This window comes from Mus caroli, chromosome 6, assembly GCF_900094665.2.
Source record: "Mus caroli chromosome 6, CAROLI_EIJ_v1.1, whole genome shotgun sequence".
Taxonomy (NCBI): Eukaryota; Metazoa; Chordata; class Mammalia; order Rodentia; family Muridae; genus Mus; species Mus caroli.
This window is the reverse complement of record NC_034575.1, coordinates 95,364,592-95,379,948: the sequence shown is the minus strand read 5'-3', so window position 1 is coordinate 95,379,948 and position 15,357 is coordinate 95,364,592. Positions and strand designations below refer to the sequence as shown.

Here is a 15,357-nt window from a genome sequence, read left to right as displayed (position 1 = left end):
TGTTTGTTCTCACACCTTGCAGCTCTGAGTGTTGTTGGGGACAGAAGACAGCCTCCCCTTTTCTCAGATGCCATCCACCTAATTTTGTCTCTTCCTTTGTTTTTGAGACAGGATCTCTGGCCTGGAACTCACCAAGTAGCTGAGCCTGGCTGGCCAGTGAGCCCCAGGGGTCATCCTGGGGCAGCTCCCCCGGGAATGAGTGTATGCCACCACACCCATCTTTCTCTTTACATGGGTGGTGGGGATCTAACTCGGGTCCTTGTCCTTATATGGCAAGCATTTAACCCTCTGGGCCATCTTCCCATCCCTCTCTATATAAATCTTCTTTGATCCCTTTTGCTGCCCCCCCTCCCCAACTTTGGTTCCTTTGCCAGTTGCCCTTGGTCCAGGAACACACACTTGTAGCTTAAGGGGTGGCTGGAGTAGGGGGGTGGTGGGGGGAGATTGGATTCTTATTTTTTCACCTGGCTGTTTTTCTTTCTTCTCTCATTTGCATATGTGCTTCTTGGAGTGGGTGGCAGGGAGTCAGGTCATCCTTTTGTTCTCAGATGGCAACTGTCACTGTTGATTATGCCTTGTGACTTTACCTGAGTTGCTTCAGAGGGGAGAAAGAATACATGTCATAGAAATTTCAATTGACTTGTCTGTGTCACCCAGAGGCTCCCAGCTGCTGAGAGGAAGACTGACAGGTCTCTGATACACAGTGTTCTCAGCATTTGGGGACCTGACTGACTCAGGCCCTGACTGGAACGCTTTCCATCTGAAGTTGATTTCTCTGGGGCAGTCTCACGATCACATTTTTAGAGCAGGTGCAGTAGTAGTTGGCTGTTGTCCTTGAAAAAGTCGGGGGAAGCACCTCTTGTTTTTTGTTTGTTTGTTGTTTTTTGTTTTCTTTTGTAAAGACTCCCTCAAAGTTTGCATCAGTGACAGCAGCAGGCAGTTCTGGGCAGCGGCTGAGGGGTTCAGATAGAATGCTGTAAGGATTCCTGTGGAGTTCCCCAAGATGGGCTTTCCTTTGCCGGAATGAGAACATTCAGAAGGTTCAGCCAGCTTCCCGCTGGGAAGTCATCGTGAACACATGGGAAGAAATGGATATGTGCCTTAAAAAAAAAAAATGAGAGCCCCTTTCCATCACTGGAAAGGAATGTAAAAATCATCGTTTTTCAAAAAGGTGTAGAAAGTGATGAGACAAACAGGAGTCTAAGTGGCTTATTGGTAGGTTAGGAAAGAATGTGTTCTGTGTGTCAGACACTCATAATACGATGAAGAAATGCCCCAAGGTAATTGTGCTGCATAAACTGGAGATCTGGGGAGGGAGCTGCAGAGCAGGAACCCCTGCCATCTCTTCTTTTACTTTATTCTTTGTATAACCTTATTGAATTTTATTGGGAAAACTGAAGATTGTCTGATCACCGACTTAGCACTCGGTTGGAGCATTGTCACAGGAATGCTTTGGTACCTGGCTCGTGCCTTTGACAACGTCTGGCAGCCGTAATCACAGAAAGGCATTTTGGACTCCTCAGAGGACAAGACGTGTACAGCCAATGGATATAGTCAGCTCCTTTCTGTAGATGGATCCTAAATCAGTGTCTCATGGTTTCAGGTATTCATTTCAACATTGAATTCTTGGTTTTATATGGTAGAAACCGGACCTATATGTGTCCCTGGAGATGCTTAAAGACTGATTTCATAAGCCCTAATGTATAAAGCTACACTAGCTTAGGCATCATAATGTGTAGATTGGGTTCATAGAGCCAGAGGTAGTCCTGCTAAAGGACTGTGGCTAACTCAGGACAGAAGGATGAGGGAATGAGCTGAGGCAGGTGCTTATGAAAGACATATGCCTTCTCTTGAGAATGTTGTCAAAGTGCGTCATCACCATGTGATTTGGCCTCTAGTGTAGGAGACTTAAAGAGAGTAGAGGCAGTGCGTCTTTAGCGTGTAGAATAAGGTTTTGAACATGATATCTAAGCCTGCAAGATCCTTCCAAGATGCTATATACTGAGAAATCTTTGGGAACAGTTGTGTATCAGCTGCTCTTTCTACTGCATAGGCAGTTCAGACGGTGTACTCAAGCTTTGCCTAGATGAGAGAATCGTGTATGTTTTCTGTTTCCTCCCTCCCTCCCTCCTCCTCCTCCTTCACCTCCTTGTCCTCCTCTTCCTCCTCTCTGTAGCTCTGGCTGTCCTGGAACTTGATCTGTAGGCTAGGCTGGCCTTGAACTCATAGAACTCTGGCTTGCAAGTGCTCGGAAAGGCATGCATCACTATCGCCTCGCTTTCAGTTGTATTATTTTGTTGTTATTTTCTTTCGTAATGTGTGTTCCTTGTCGCTTTCATGGAGTCTGACATTTCACAGACATGCATTAAGTGTTTGTGTAGCTGACTGCAAAGTCAGAGAGGAATGGAGGTTGGTTAAGGTCAAGCTAGTTGTGGTAACAACCTCACACCTGTTAAACGTGGTTACTCCCAAATGTCATGGCCTGTCTTGTCAGCATTGGTTTAGGCTCTTCCATGATGTAGCCACCACAGAGAACCACTGAATGATTTGTGGACAGCCTTGGAAGTAGTGCACACCAATAAGTATATCCTTTAGTCAGGTGAAAGGTGTTGAGAAAAAGATGAGCAAATAATTTGTGAACTTACTCCTCTGTGGAGCTAGACTACAGTTGGCTAGAGAAGAAGAAGCATGGGATTTTTTAGGATTTTCAGCACGGGTCTCACTATGTAACTCTGTCTGGCCTAGAACTCACTATGTATATACCAGCCTGGCATGTACTGCCATATCCAGCTATATGTTCTCCAAGAAAATAGCAAGAGAATGAAAGCTTTTGTTGCTGTTTTTTGGTTTTTTTTTTGGTTTTTGGTTTTTTTTTTTTTTTGGTTTTTGAGACAGGGTTTCTCTGTGTATCCCTAGCTGCCTGAAACTAGTTCTATAGACCAGGCTGGCCTTGAACTCAGAGATCTGCCTGCTCCTGCCTCCCAGATGCTGGGATTAAAGGCGTGGGCCACCACTGCTTCCACCACCCGACTGAGAGGGAAGGTTTGATGGATCAACCTTGAGTTTTCCAACTCGAGGTGGAATTCTGCTGGCCTGACAAAGGTAGGAATGGGGAGTCTAGGAGTTTCTTTGCTGCTAGAGGTCTGACTGGATCAGTGTGTCCATCTGACTCTAGCTATTCATTAAGTCACACTTATATCAAGTACAGAAGACACTGCAGGGTTCTGGGATGATGAAATGGCCCAGAAGGTACAGGCTCAGGATGCCATGCCTGACACCCAAGTTCAGTTCTCAGGACCACATTGTAGAAAAAGAGAACTGAGTACTGACTCATGAAAACTGTCCTCTAATACACACACACACACACACACACACAGACACACACACAGACACACACACACACCACCTCCCCCATGTATGTGGTGGGTTGTTAAGCTGAAAAGATAGAATTCTGACTAGCTTACTCAAACCATTGTTCATGAAGAAGATGAAATAAGAGGTGATTTTTTTTTTCTTTTTTTCTTTTCTGGGAAAAGTTTGCTTCTGAGGAGGGTTGACAGACTGTTTACAAATAGTGAGAAGACAGGGGCCTGAGAAGTTGGAAGCCTCTCTTCTCCCTGCCACAATCCCTGCGTGTTTTTAAGACAGAGCAAAGAGTGCCACAGAACAATGTGACTGGTGAGCTCATCTTTCAGGACAGGTGCAGGGAGATTTGGAGAGATGGTTCTGTTTTTATGATGCGTGTGTGTGTGTGTGTGTGTGTGTGTGTGTGTGTGGTGTGCATGCATATATGAATGTGTGTTAACATGTGTGTATATATGTGTGTGTAAGTGCACATATATGTATGGGCAAATATGAAGGCTCAAAATTGGTGTGGGATGTCTTTCTCATTCTTCCCCCTTTATTTCTTGAGGGAGGGTCTCTTAATAGAACCTGAGTTCACTGGTTAGCTTGTTAGCTAGATCTGGGCATCCCCTATCTCTAGTGGGATTATAGGCAACCTCTGTGTCTGCCCAGCCTTTTACATGGGTTTCAGGGATCTGAATTTCAATCCTCTCACGTTGCAAAATGCTTGATCCATTGAGTCATCTCCTCAGACTTGAATGAATGAATTTTAGCTTTGCAATAACCCAATGAGTTTGTTTCTCCATCTTACAGTGGAAGAAACTGGATCTGGAATGGCTAAGCAACTTGTCGAGGACAACGTGGCTAAGGCCAACCAGCCAGAATTTGAACCAGGAAACATTGGAGCCAGTACACAGTATATAGTACATAGTAAAATAGAGTGCTTCTGATATGAACATGAAGCTCTTTTTTTTAAAAAAGATTGATTTATTTTTATTTTATGTGTGTTGGTGTTTTGCCTGCATGTCTGTGTAAGGGTATCAGCTCCCCTGGAATTGGAGCTACAGACAGTCATGAGCTGCCATGTGGGGCTGGGAATTGAAACTAGGTCCTTTGGTCGAGCAGCTGGTGCTGTTAATCACTGAGCTATCTCCCCAAGACTCATTCTTAAGGAGAGGCGGCATCACAGCTCAGTGTTCCTGGAAGGCCGGGTGTGTTCTGGGCGAAGCATTTCTGTGTGATTGGCCAAGTTGCTCTGGCAGTGGGAAGATCAGTATCTTACCACTGACACTCATAATAGACTTTGCCCTGACAGCTAATAAAGTGGCACAGGGTAGTACTTGATAATATAATTCCTGTTGCCAGTTTGCCTACTAAACCCAGGAAACCCCTGGGCGATGGTAGATCCATTCTTGCCTTGTTACTTATTTAGCTCTTGTCACACATAACACGACAGCGTTTCCATCATTTGAAAGCATCTGGTTATTACTGTCCCTTTGCACGGAATGTGTATGGACTCCGGCTTGCTGCTGCGTTATGACTGTCATCTGGCTTTGCCTATGTGTCTCTACCCCCATCCTCTTTTTGGCAGACCACCTTCATTGTAATGTAATATTTTTGGCCAATGTGTAATTTTTTAACCCTATTTTGACAACCTGAAGCTGTGAATTCAAGAATGGGTCATTTTCTCTGGACCCATTAGAGTGCCTGGCTGCACATAGAAATCAGGAAGCCATATTTTTCTAGAACCAATAACTGGAAGTTATTTGGATTTCCTGGGGTTGGGGGCAGCTTTGACAGACCCACCCTCCATGGAACCTGGGTAGGTGCTTTTTCCATATTTGTTGAGTGACTCTATAAATGAAAGAACAGAAGACTATATTTCATTCTGGTGAATTTTGTTGTCTAGAAAAAGAATCAAGATCATCTGTTCTTGAAGAGGAATAAGGAGATGGAGCTTGAATTCAGTTTTCTTCTAATATTTCAAATACGTGCATATGTTTTAGAAATGTGATGTGGGAGTTGCTTCACCTTCATTCATCACTTCATCTTCTCCATTTCTTTTCCTTGCTTTCTCTCCTATGTTCTCAGACACGGGCAGTCAGACACACTGCATCTCAAAACTCCATCACCAAACACTATTGAACTGTGTGTGATCAGCTCCTACCTTACCAGAAGCAAATGAAGGCCATGGAAGACTATTATTGCCAGACTTTCTCAGGCTCTCAGCAAAGACTTTGGGAGCTGCTGTTTGTGTCCATCCAGAATCCAAAGGGGATCATATATCATATTTAGCTGCTGTGTCCCTTATAAGTTCTATTCTATAAACATCATTTCAGTAGTCAAAATCTGTAGAACTTCGACTGAACTACCCTGATCATCTTGCTTGGCTTCAGACAGAATGACTTTTAATAGAAGATATTTATTATCGTGTTTGTGTATGTGTTGATGTGGTGGGGCATGTGTGGGGTCAACTTTATAAAGTCAACTAACTCCCTCCGGCCTTTACCTGGATTCCAAGGATGAAACTCGGGTTTCTAGGTTTGTCAGGCAGGTGCGTTGATCAATGAAATCATCTCACTGGTCCATAAAATACTCTTTTAAATGTTAGCAACACTGTGCTCTAACCTTTGCTTTCCTAAGAAGATATTCATTTCTTAGTTACAGTCATTGTTCTAGAGTGTTACTCCTTGGTGTAATCTATCTCTGGTACTTACTGCGTTACTAACAGATGTGTTTTCCCTTGTGTGGAAGCAGAAGTGAGTTAGCTAGAACTCGAAGTAAGTTTGCTCCCTGACCAGTGTTAGATCCTTGTGTTACTTCTTTTCTTTTCTGCCCACACAGCAAAAAAAAACGGCCCCTTTCCTCCCTCCCTCGACCACTTTTAATTTCACAATGCGACTTCACAGCAACATTAGATTGGTTCTGGCGCAGGCATTTTGATGACCCATGTCTCCAATCATTATAGTAACTAATAAAAGCTAGAAAATGACTCTTATTCCATGAGTCTGATTCCAGAGACGCCCGGAGAGCTCAGCTGTATAAATAGGCAGTACGGTTTTTGCTGTGTAAATTTTGATCAAAGGGAAATGCGTTTACCATTCAGTTGAACGTTTCTTTTAAATTTAATTACTTCTGAATGTAAACCAATATGCAGAACTAAAATGGCATTGGTAAGTGAGGCTATGATTCAAAAACAGTGAGAGTTCCTGGCCCCCCCTAGAAGTGTCCCTAGCACCTTCTGCAGGCAGCTTTGATTGGAGCATAACGTGTGGGACAGATGTCATGAGAAATAGACCTAAGCCCATATCTTCACAGTTATGATCCAATTATGAGGGGATCTAGAAATGCCAGCTTTTATTGGGATGGTGTGTGTGGGCAGGGTGGGGTGGGGGGTGCGATAAGATAATGCTTCATCTTAAAATTTCTGTGTTAACATAAACCTTAAAAGCTGTTGCCATGATTATGTTTATATTGTTGAATTAAAATTTTCATTTTTAGAGAAATTTCCATTTTTCTTTTGAGCTTGCTGTGAGTCCGACTCATTTTTATTCTGTAACAGTTTTCTGAACTGGACCTGTGTTTTCATCGTGTTTGGACTGGGTGTCTTGTGAGCAAGTAGAAGAGAGTATTGGGAGACGGAAGTAGCAGGCTGGGATGCTATAAGAAAATACCCGAGATGAGGTAATTTATTAAGCAAGAGAGTCCACGTTAAGCTGCCCACTGGTTGGTTGATAAGGGTCTTTTCTCTCTGCTCCAATGTGCTTAATTTATGTGGATGAGTATTTACCTATATGTACGAAAGAGCACTGTATATGTGTGCTTGGTACTCAAGGACACCAGAAGAGATCATCAGAGTTCTTGGAACTGGAGTCATAAGTGGTTGTGAACAGATGTGCCAGTGCTGGATACTGATCCTAGATCTACTGCAAGTGCTTTTAACTGCAGAGCCATCTCTGTAGTCTCCATCCTCTCCTATTGAGGTGACACCAAGAAGGCTATATCTTCCACAAGGCAAGAATACAGAGCAGAAATAGATAGGTAAGAAAGAAAGGAAGGCCTTCCCTTGTTCTCTAATAAATCTGTTAATTCCATTTGGTAGGACTGCCCTTTTTGAATAATCTTATCGTTTTGGTTTGGCCCTGGGTATGTATCATGGGCTGACAAGGAGCACATGTTGTGGTTGAAGATGACCTTGAACTTCAGATCCTCCTGACTTCTCAAATGCTGAGATCACAGGTATGCACCACCATGGTTTGCAAGGTGCTCTTTATAGAACCTAAAACGTTTTACACACAAAACAAGTGTGTCCTACCTTAGATACATCCTTGGCCCCCAAGGATTGGACAGGGAAGAGATGGGAAGGCAGAAGGTAGGTTTTTCTCTATTCGGTACAAACCCGGCACCCTCCTCCAGGTCTGAGAGTTGCACAGAGTGGAAGCCCATGAATATCTCTACTCTCTCCCAACTAGGCCTTTCTTGAATTAGAAATCATCTCACTATGTTCTTGGGTGATATCTAAGCACCCCCTTGTTGTGGCTTGAATGTGTTCCCTCCAGGACTTAGGGTATCTTAAAGGGGGTTAGGAGCTAGGGGTGTAGATAAGTTGGTAGTATGCTTGTATAACATGCATGAGATTGTAGATTTAATCTCCAGAACTGCATAAATTAGGCATGGTAGCCTACCTAACAAATTAAAGGCCAATCAGATACACAAGATCCTGCCAGAGCAAATTAAACCAAACCACAAGCAAACTGGAAAAAGGTAGTCCATGCCATCCTGTCCTTTATTCAACAAATGATTACCTGGGGCCTACCTGCCTGTTTTGTGCTCATTTCATTCTGGCATGGCAGTCAGACCAGTGAGGAAAACAAGTGCCTGGCCCAATACATGCTCATCTTTGGGAAAGAGAGAAGGTTGTTTGACAGGTTGATGTAATCCATTAACGGTTTAGTGTGTTGGATGGGATGTGGCTAAGAAGGAATGTGAGGTTGGTACTGCCAATGTGGGAGCCGTGCTTAAGGACTGTAGCCAGCCAACCCTCTTTAAATGATGTGCTATTTGAGTGAAACCTTGAAGGTGGTATGGAAGTTAGCCTTGGTGTTCCAGGCAGAGGGAATAGTTAACAGAAGGGGCCCTCTGGTAGGAGTCATGCCCTGGGTGGTGGAGGATTGTTGTGGAGGCTGCAACAGCTACTTGTGGTGATGTAGGTAGAACTTGGTGGGTTAGGAGCTCTGTTGGTGGGTCGGGCCAGGAAGGGACTCAAACTTTGATTCCTGTTCCACCTGTGAGTATGAATGTATTATGCTTTTTTCTTTTAATAGTGCAGGGGCTGGGGGTGGGGGAGGAAAAGGTAAGGAAGGGAAGGGAGGAGGTATATACAAGTATATGTGAGTGTGTGTATGTGTGTGTGTGTGTGCGCGCACGCGCATGCATGTGTGTGTGCTTACGTGCATGCTGGGGGCAGAGCAGGATATTAGGTGTTCTGCTCTGTCCCTCTCTGTATTCCTTTTTTGTTTTGTTTTCCTTTTTCTCCTTTTTTAAAAAAAGATTTATTTATTTATTTTATGTATACGAGTACACTGTCGATGTTTTCAGACACACCAGAAGAGGGCATCTGATCTCATTACAGATCGTTGTGAGCCACCATGTGGTTTCTCGGAATTGAACTTGGAACCTCTGGAAGAACAGTCGGTGCTGTTAACTGCTGAGCCATCTCTGCCCAGCCCCTTTTGTTTTGTCATAGAATTTCTCTGTGTAACAGCCCTTACTGTAGTAGAACTCACTCTGTAGATCAGTCAGTAGTCTCTGACTCGCAAGAGCTCTGCCTGCCTCTGCCTCCTGAGTGCTGGGATTAGAGGTGTGCATCACCACCTTCTGGCCCCCAACTGAGATTTTTAATGATCACGTTGTTGGAAATAGGAAGTAGGTGGGGGTGCTTGAGTTCTCTTCCCCAGTGAAGGTAGAGTGATGTTAGAGCTGGCGGCTTTGGAGTAAGGTGAGGCGTAATGACATTTGGACAGTTGTACAGAGGGCAGGATTTCCTAGTGAAGTAAAGGCAGGGTTTGAGAGAAAGCTAGTACTCATTATTGACACACCAGGATTTATAAAGGAAGAAGAACAGAGTGGTCATAGAGTGCAGTTGGGAAGGAAGTGGGTGGAGCCTGTGCTAGGGAGACATCGAGTTCCTGGTAGGTTGAACCTGAGGTCCTGTAAGAAAGGCTATGAAGGCAGGTAGACAGCCAGGTCTGGAGAATGCCAGGTTCATTGCCACAGAGCAGATTGCTATTCTGCCTCTGACCCCCAGGCTATTGGGGGAGTGTGTTGCTATTACAACTCTCCCTTGTGAGGATTTGCATTGTGGACCTCTTAAAACTGAGGTCGTACTGCTGGGCTTTTAGCTTCCAGGCTTTGCAGATGAGGGGTGCTGCTTCCCTGCACCCTCAAGAAGCTCTCTCTCTGTCTCTGATGGAAACTGGCATTCGTGTGCGATCTAGTCCACTCTTTCCAGTGTTCTTTCTACCCTAAGAGGCGGCGACTGTCCAGTTTGAATAAGCACTCGACAAAGGATAGTCCACCATTTTTGCTTGTGAGTCTGCTTTCCTGTAGAGGCCACAGGTCAACCTTAGGTATCATTCTTTAGATACTATCTACCTAGATGTCCTTTAATGTGTGACATGGGTCTTTAATGGGCCTGGAACCTCCCGAATAGGTGAGGCTGGCCACCGACGAGCCCCTAGGATCCACCATCTCCGCATGCCTGAAGCCAGTATTACAAGGCTATGCCACTGTACCTGGCTTTATCACAGAGGTTCTGGAGGCGGACCCAGACCTTCCTGGGGAGTTGGAAGCACTTTGCTAACCGAGCCTGCTCGGCAGCCCCTGGCTCCATTCTTCCACCCACTGTTTATCAAACAGAGTTGAATTGTACTCTTACAGCAGACTTCTCCCAGTACTTCCCTGTCTTAGATGGGTGCTTCTGGAATGGTTTTCACATAGGGCTATTTAAACACTTCAGAAACTTTCTCTCAATGAGTTTGGGAGCATTGCAGTCAAGACATGGCAGCAGAAAAGAAGAGGCTGGGCTTTCTTGCTCTCTTGCTCCAGGGAGGGTTAGGATGTAGGTGCTTAGCCTCCCACTCACTTGCAGAACATTTCTGCTCTTGGATCTTTTCCTAAAATGGGACGTGGGTGGGGTTTTGTGTCCCTTAGCCAACATAAGAGGTCATTGTGGGGCCAGGTGTGGGCCCCACACAATGGGCCTTTCCTCCGTATCTTACCTCCTAGGCACCACTGGGAGGCATCCTAGCACAGGGTGAGCCAGCTTTTAGCCCAGGTTCCTCCACTGGATTCTGTGTGACCTTGAGCAGGTGGTTTCCCATCCCTGTGTCTCAGTGCTCATCTGTTAAGGATGTATTTCTATACAGCAGTGTTACTGTGTGGAGCCAAGTGAGAGATCAAGTGTCAAGGTCTGCACACTGCCTTTGGTACATAAGTTAATGCTGGAGAAATGACAGGTATCATCATGGCTGTCACCACTCTCAGCCCTCTCCACTTCCGTCTGAGGCTGAAGCTGGCTTTGTTAAGTAGCTTGATGAGGTGTTAATTGGATTATTACCTTTTTCTGTATTTATGCTTGCATATTCATGCATGGCTTTCACATCTATACTTACCTAGATCCATGTAACTTTCTCTTGTTAAAAAAAAAATCTGTGGGATTATGTTTTGTAATCATTAAAACTTGTTGAACATACCCCTTCCCCCCTCCAACCCATCATTGTGAGTGATGATATAGGCCACCCAGATGAAAAATCACTTGCAAATGGAAGTTAAGAGGAAACCAAGGTGGGGGTGGGCATGGGGAGAAGAAACCAAGAGATCCACCTTAGTGTTAAAACAGGGCCAGCAGCAGTAGTGCACTAAACAAAGGAATGAACAAAGAGACAGATCGTGGTGTGTGTGCTTGTGTGTATTACTGTGGTGATTGTGGGTATATTTATGCCATGATCTATCTGTGGAGGTCAGAGGGCAACTTTGGGCATTCATCTTGACCTTTCACCTGTCTGAAATAGAGTCTCTTATTGTCACTGTGAGTGCCAGGCTGCCTGGGGAGTCTCTCCGATTGACCTCTCCTCACACCGTGGGAGCATGGGCTTACAGAGATGCACTATGAATTCTGGGTACTAGCTGACCTATCAGCTCCCTGGCACCAGAGCCCATGGTTTCCTAGCCCGAGTTGACACTGGAGTTGCTTTGTGGGGTGGGAATAAATATTTTTTCGATTAACTCTACAACTTGTAGACTTGTAATCAGGAGCAGCTTATCAGCAGCTTTTCAAACTCTGGACATTCCACATGAGTGCCCCGTGGAGGAAACAGAGCTCTCCGTGAATGCTTTCACAGTCGAATTCCACACACATGAATTATGACAAGCAAGCTGGCTGCGCTGGGGTTTGTTGTGTCTGCCCCGGTTCCTACTTTTAAAGTTGTAGTTACGTTTGGTCATTTGAAGCTTATTTTCACAGTCTGGCCAAGCCAGCGGGGTCCCAGGGCTCTGCAGGGGACACAAACCGCTGGCCTATAAGTCGGAGTGCTCAGTAGATAAGCATTTCAAGACAGCATTGCATCATACAAAAGAACTTACGAGCTTATTTAACATACACTATTTGACTTAATTTAGATATTTAATGGAAAGAAAAGCCCTTTATTATCACCAAAGGAAGGAACTGCCAAACATTGGGAGGCTTGGTGGAAATATTGTAACCGATGCACAGACTGCAAATGTATTTCCTCAGCTTACATAATGGGGTGTTTAATAATGATTGTTTCTTTGAATTTAGCACACATATATCAGACATTTGCACTTTGTAAATTATATGCTGTGGTTCAAGAAACTTCATTTATTAAAAAATTGGTTTTAATGAAGAATGTACTGACTTTTAAAAACTGACCTTTACCTTTGATTTATGTTTATCTCATGGCCCAGATTCAGAGCTCTGGCCAGGAATACTTTCCTGCCCCGCCTTTGTACAAACATAAACACGAGGCCAAGCTGGGTCTCCAGACCTGACTGGCCACAGCATTCATTGGTGGCTATTTTGTTTGGTAGGCGTCCCTCTGCAGATCGGGGGCTAGTATGGGTACTGTTGGCATCTACCATGCTGCTAGGAATGGGTTATACATGGAGATTGGGGGCGGGCATGTGGTGGTGCCGTCTTTTACCTCTGTGTCTCCATCTACACTGAACACAGGTAGGCACCTCAGCATGGTGGTCTCCACTTGTACACCCAGAGCTGGGAAGAGAGTGTTAAGTGAATTTCCTGGGGTGCACTGGCCAGCCATGACACTGAATTGGAGAGTGTCACATCATACAGGATCCATAGCATACAGATGTCCTCAGGAGCTTATTTTACACACAGTGTTTGACTTTATATATACCAAGGTAGGGGAGGCTTGTTTTTTTATTATTATTATCACCAAAAGAAAGGACTTCGAAACATTGAGAGGTTGACTTGAAATGTTATAACAGATAGGCAGAGTACACATTTTTCATCAGGGTGGCACTTGAGCAAAGTGACACTGGAGATTGACCTCTGACCCCCATAGGGAGGCATATGCACATAAATGTAAACAGGAGATAAAATGTGATCACTGTGATAGTCTCTTATCCCATGTGACATGCTCAGAGAGAAGAACGTGCGACAAGGTGAGAGGAAGACCCCCATGTATATAATTCAAGGAGAGAGGGCCTTGGAAAGGGTCATATTTGCTAATGCCTTGGTCTCAGAGTTGGGGCCTCTGGAATGATAAGGAAATGAGTTTGATGTTTCATCCCTTGGAGACAATGAGGATGTTCATCCTTCAAATCTGATCACCGTGGTTAAATTCGGAAAGAGTGGCAAGAGAACACTTCCAGGGAGAAATTCCGATGAGGACTGACGGCATGCACACAGAGGGGAGGTGTGTTGCCATGCATGGAAGGGGTTGTCACAGAGACCAGGACTGAGAACTCGGGGGCTAGATAGAGAGTGTGTGCATGATCTGTCTGTTACTGCAGATGCTCTCAGTTCCCCTGTCAGTTGATCGGAGAGACTTAGGCTAGCAGGGTCAGTGGCACCCAGGATGCTGAGAGCCAGCCTGCTGTACAAGTTGGTATGTGAAACCAAGTGTTATTCCACACATCTGTCCAAATTGTTTCTTCAGCTGCTGAGAGTTTGGGTTGAGGCGGATGGGACCCTGGGACCAGTCGTGTGTGCAGATGTTAGGACAATCTTGGAACCTTATTTGACTTTCATCTCTAGAGAGGGATTTTCAGCCTTATGAAGGAGTGACTAGAATTTCTAAAGCGTGAGTGGGAGGAGGAGAGGGAGGGGGAGGGGAGGGGAAGGGAGAGGTGGAGAGAGAGAGAGAGAGACAGAGAGACATATAAGTAAGGGTCTCTCATTTGCACAGAGCTTGCCAAGTAAGCTAGACTGGATAGCCAGTTAGCCCCAGGGATCCACTTGGCCCTACTACTCCAGCGGTGAGATTATAAGTGTGTGCCACCACACCCAGATTTTTATGTAGGTTTTGGGAATCCAATTCAGGTTCTTATACAAGGCAACTACTTTAGCAACTGAGCTCTCTCCCCAGCCTCCGTTTAAAACAAACAAATAAAAGACATATTTCCTTTTTCCTCTTATTGCTAAAGTGATTTATGACAAGTGTTTAAAAAAAATTAAATGAAGGCAAAGTAAAAATAAGTCCAAAGCTTCACCCCAGGAAGGGTCACGGCTAGCCTGGATCGATTGCTCACTCTCTTTCTTTCTTTCTTTCTTTCTTTCTTTCTTTCTTTCTTTCTTTCTTTCTTTCTTTCTTTCTCTCTCTCTCTCTCTCTCTTTCTTTCTCCTGAATGCTTTTCTCATCTTTTTTTTTTTTTTCCACCTAGGAAAATATGCTTAGAGTAGCTTTAAGTACACTCATACCTTTATGAGGGGCGCCTGGTAGGAAGCCGCCAAGGGCTTTGCCATAAGTCTTGGATGTAAACTCTGGATGTCAGTTACTTAGAACTTGACTTTGGATAAGTTATTTCTCTGTTACCATTTTCTACCTCTAAAGTGGGGCTGATAAACCTTACTTCAGGGGTTGTGGGATAGCCTATGTAACAGGCTCATTTGTAGCTGCTATCACACAGCAGATTCATCAAACCATCAATTTGAGAAGAATACTTTTTTTGTAATATAATGCAGTTTTATTCCTTTGCAATGTATCATTCAACAAGTGATTTGGGGGGTGTCATGGGTCCTTCCATGTCCTTGTTTATTTTGCAATACTTCTGTAGTGCTTCTCATTATGAATGATGATAATTTATTTGGTTTGTAGTGATACTTCCCTCAGTTTTATGTACTGTAGATAATGTTGTGATGTATCTCTTTGCAACTTGGCACTGAATTTCCCCCCAGTGACCACTGTTTTATTAGGATCCATTCTGAAGGCTGGACAGGGATGCATGGTTTTCTGTCCACTGAAACAGCACTAAATTATCCTTTAAGAGAGGTGCCTACTTCTGCTGGGGAAATCTGGCTATTTTTCTCACATCTTTGGCACAAAATAAAACAGGCATAATAATGGTATTGGGGCTCTTGACCCATATCTTGTATCAGAAAAACTAAAACAAGGCAGCAAACAAAACCCTAGCAACTCTTAAGTTTGAGTGAGAGAGAGAAGCTGGGGACAACAGTGTTCACTTCATTGTCCAAGCAGAGAGAGGAGTGGCTGTCAGGTATGTGTCTGTGCATGCACTGGCCTCAGCCACTGGCCCTGGCATCTTCTTCTTCATTTTATGTGAATGTGTGTGTGCACCTGCCTTTGTGTATATGTACCATGTGCTTACGGATGTCTGCCAAGGCTGGAAGAGGACATTAGATGCCCTGGAAGTGGACTTAGAGGAAGTTTTGAGCTGTCTCCTATGGTGCTGGGAACTGAGCCTGTGCCCTGTGCAAGAGTAGCATGTATTCTTTTTTTTTTTTTTTTT

At 44.4% G+C, this 15,357-nt stretch overlaps 1 protein-coding gene across 4 annotated transcripts in view; it reads left to right on the top strand.

Moving 5' to 3' along the window:
* Positions 1-15,357, top strand: part of Foxp1 (forkhead box P1) — a 601,333-nt gene that overhangs the window by 61,912 nt on the left and 524,064 nt on the right. Inside the window, exons 1-2 of one of the 4 annotated variants that reach the window (XM_029478346.1) lie at positions 7,181-7,386; positions 7,514-7,584. The exons of 2 other annotated variants lie outside the window; for them this stretch is intronic. The gene's annotated coding sequence lies outside the window, so the exon portion shown is untranslated. Of the gene's footprint in view, positions 1-7,180; positions 7,387-7,513; positions 7,585-15,357 lie in introns of those variants that run through there. One more of the 4 variants, XM_029478347.1, reaches the window with a different exon arrangement.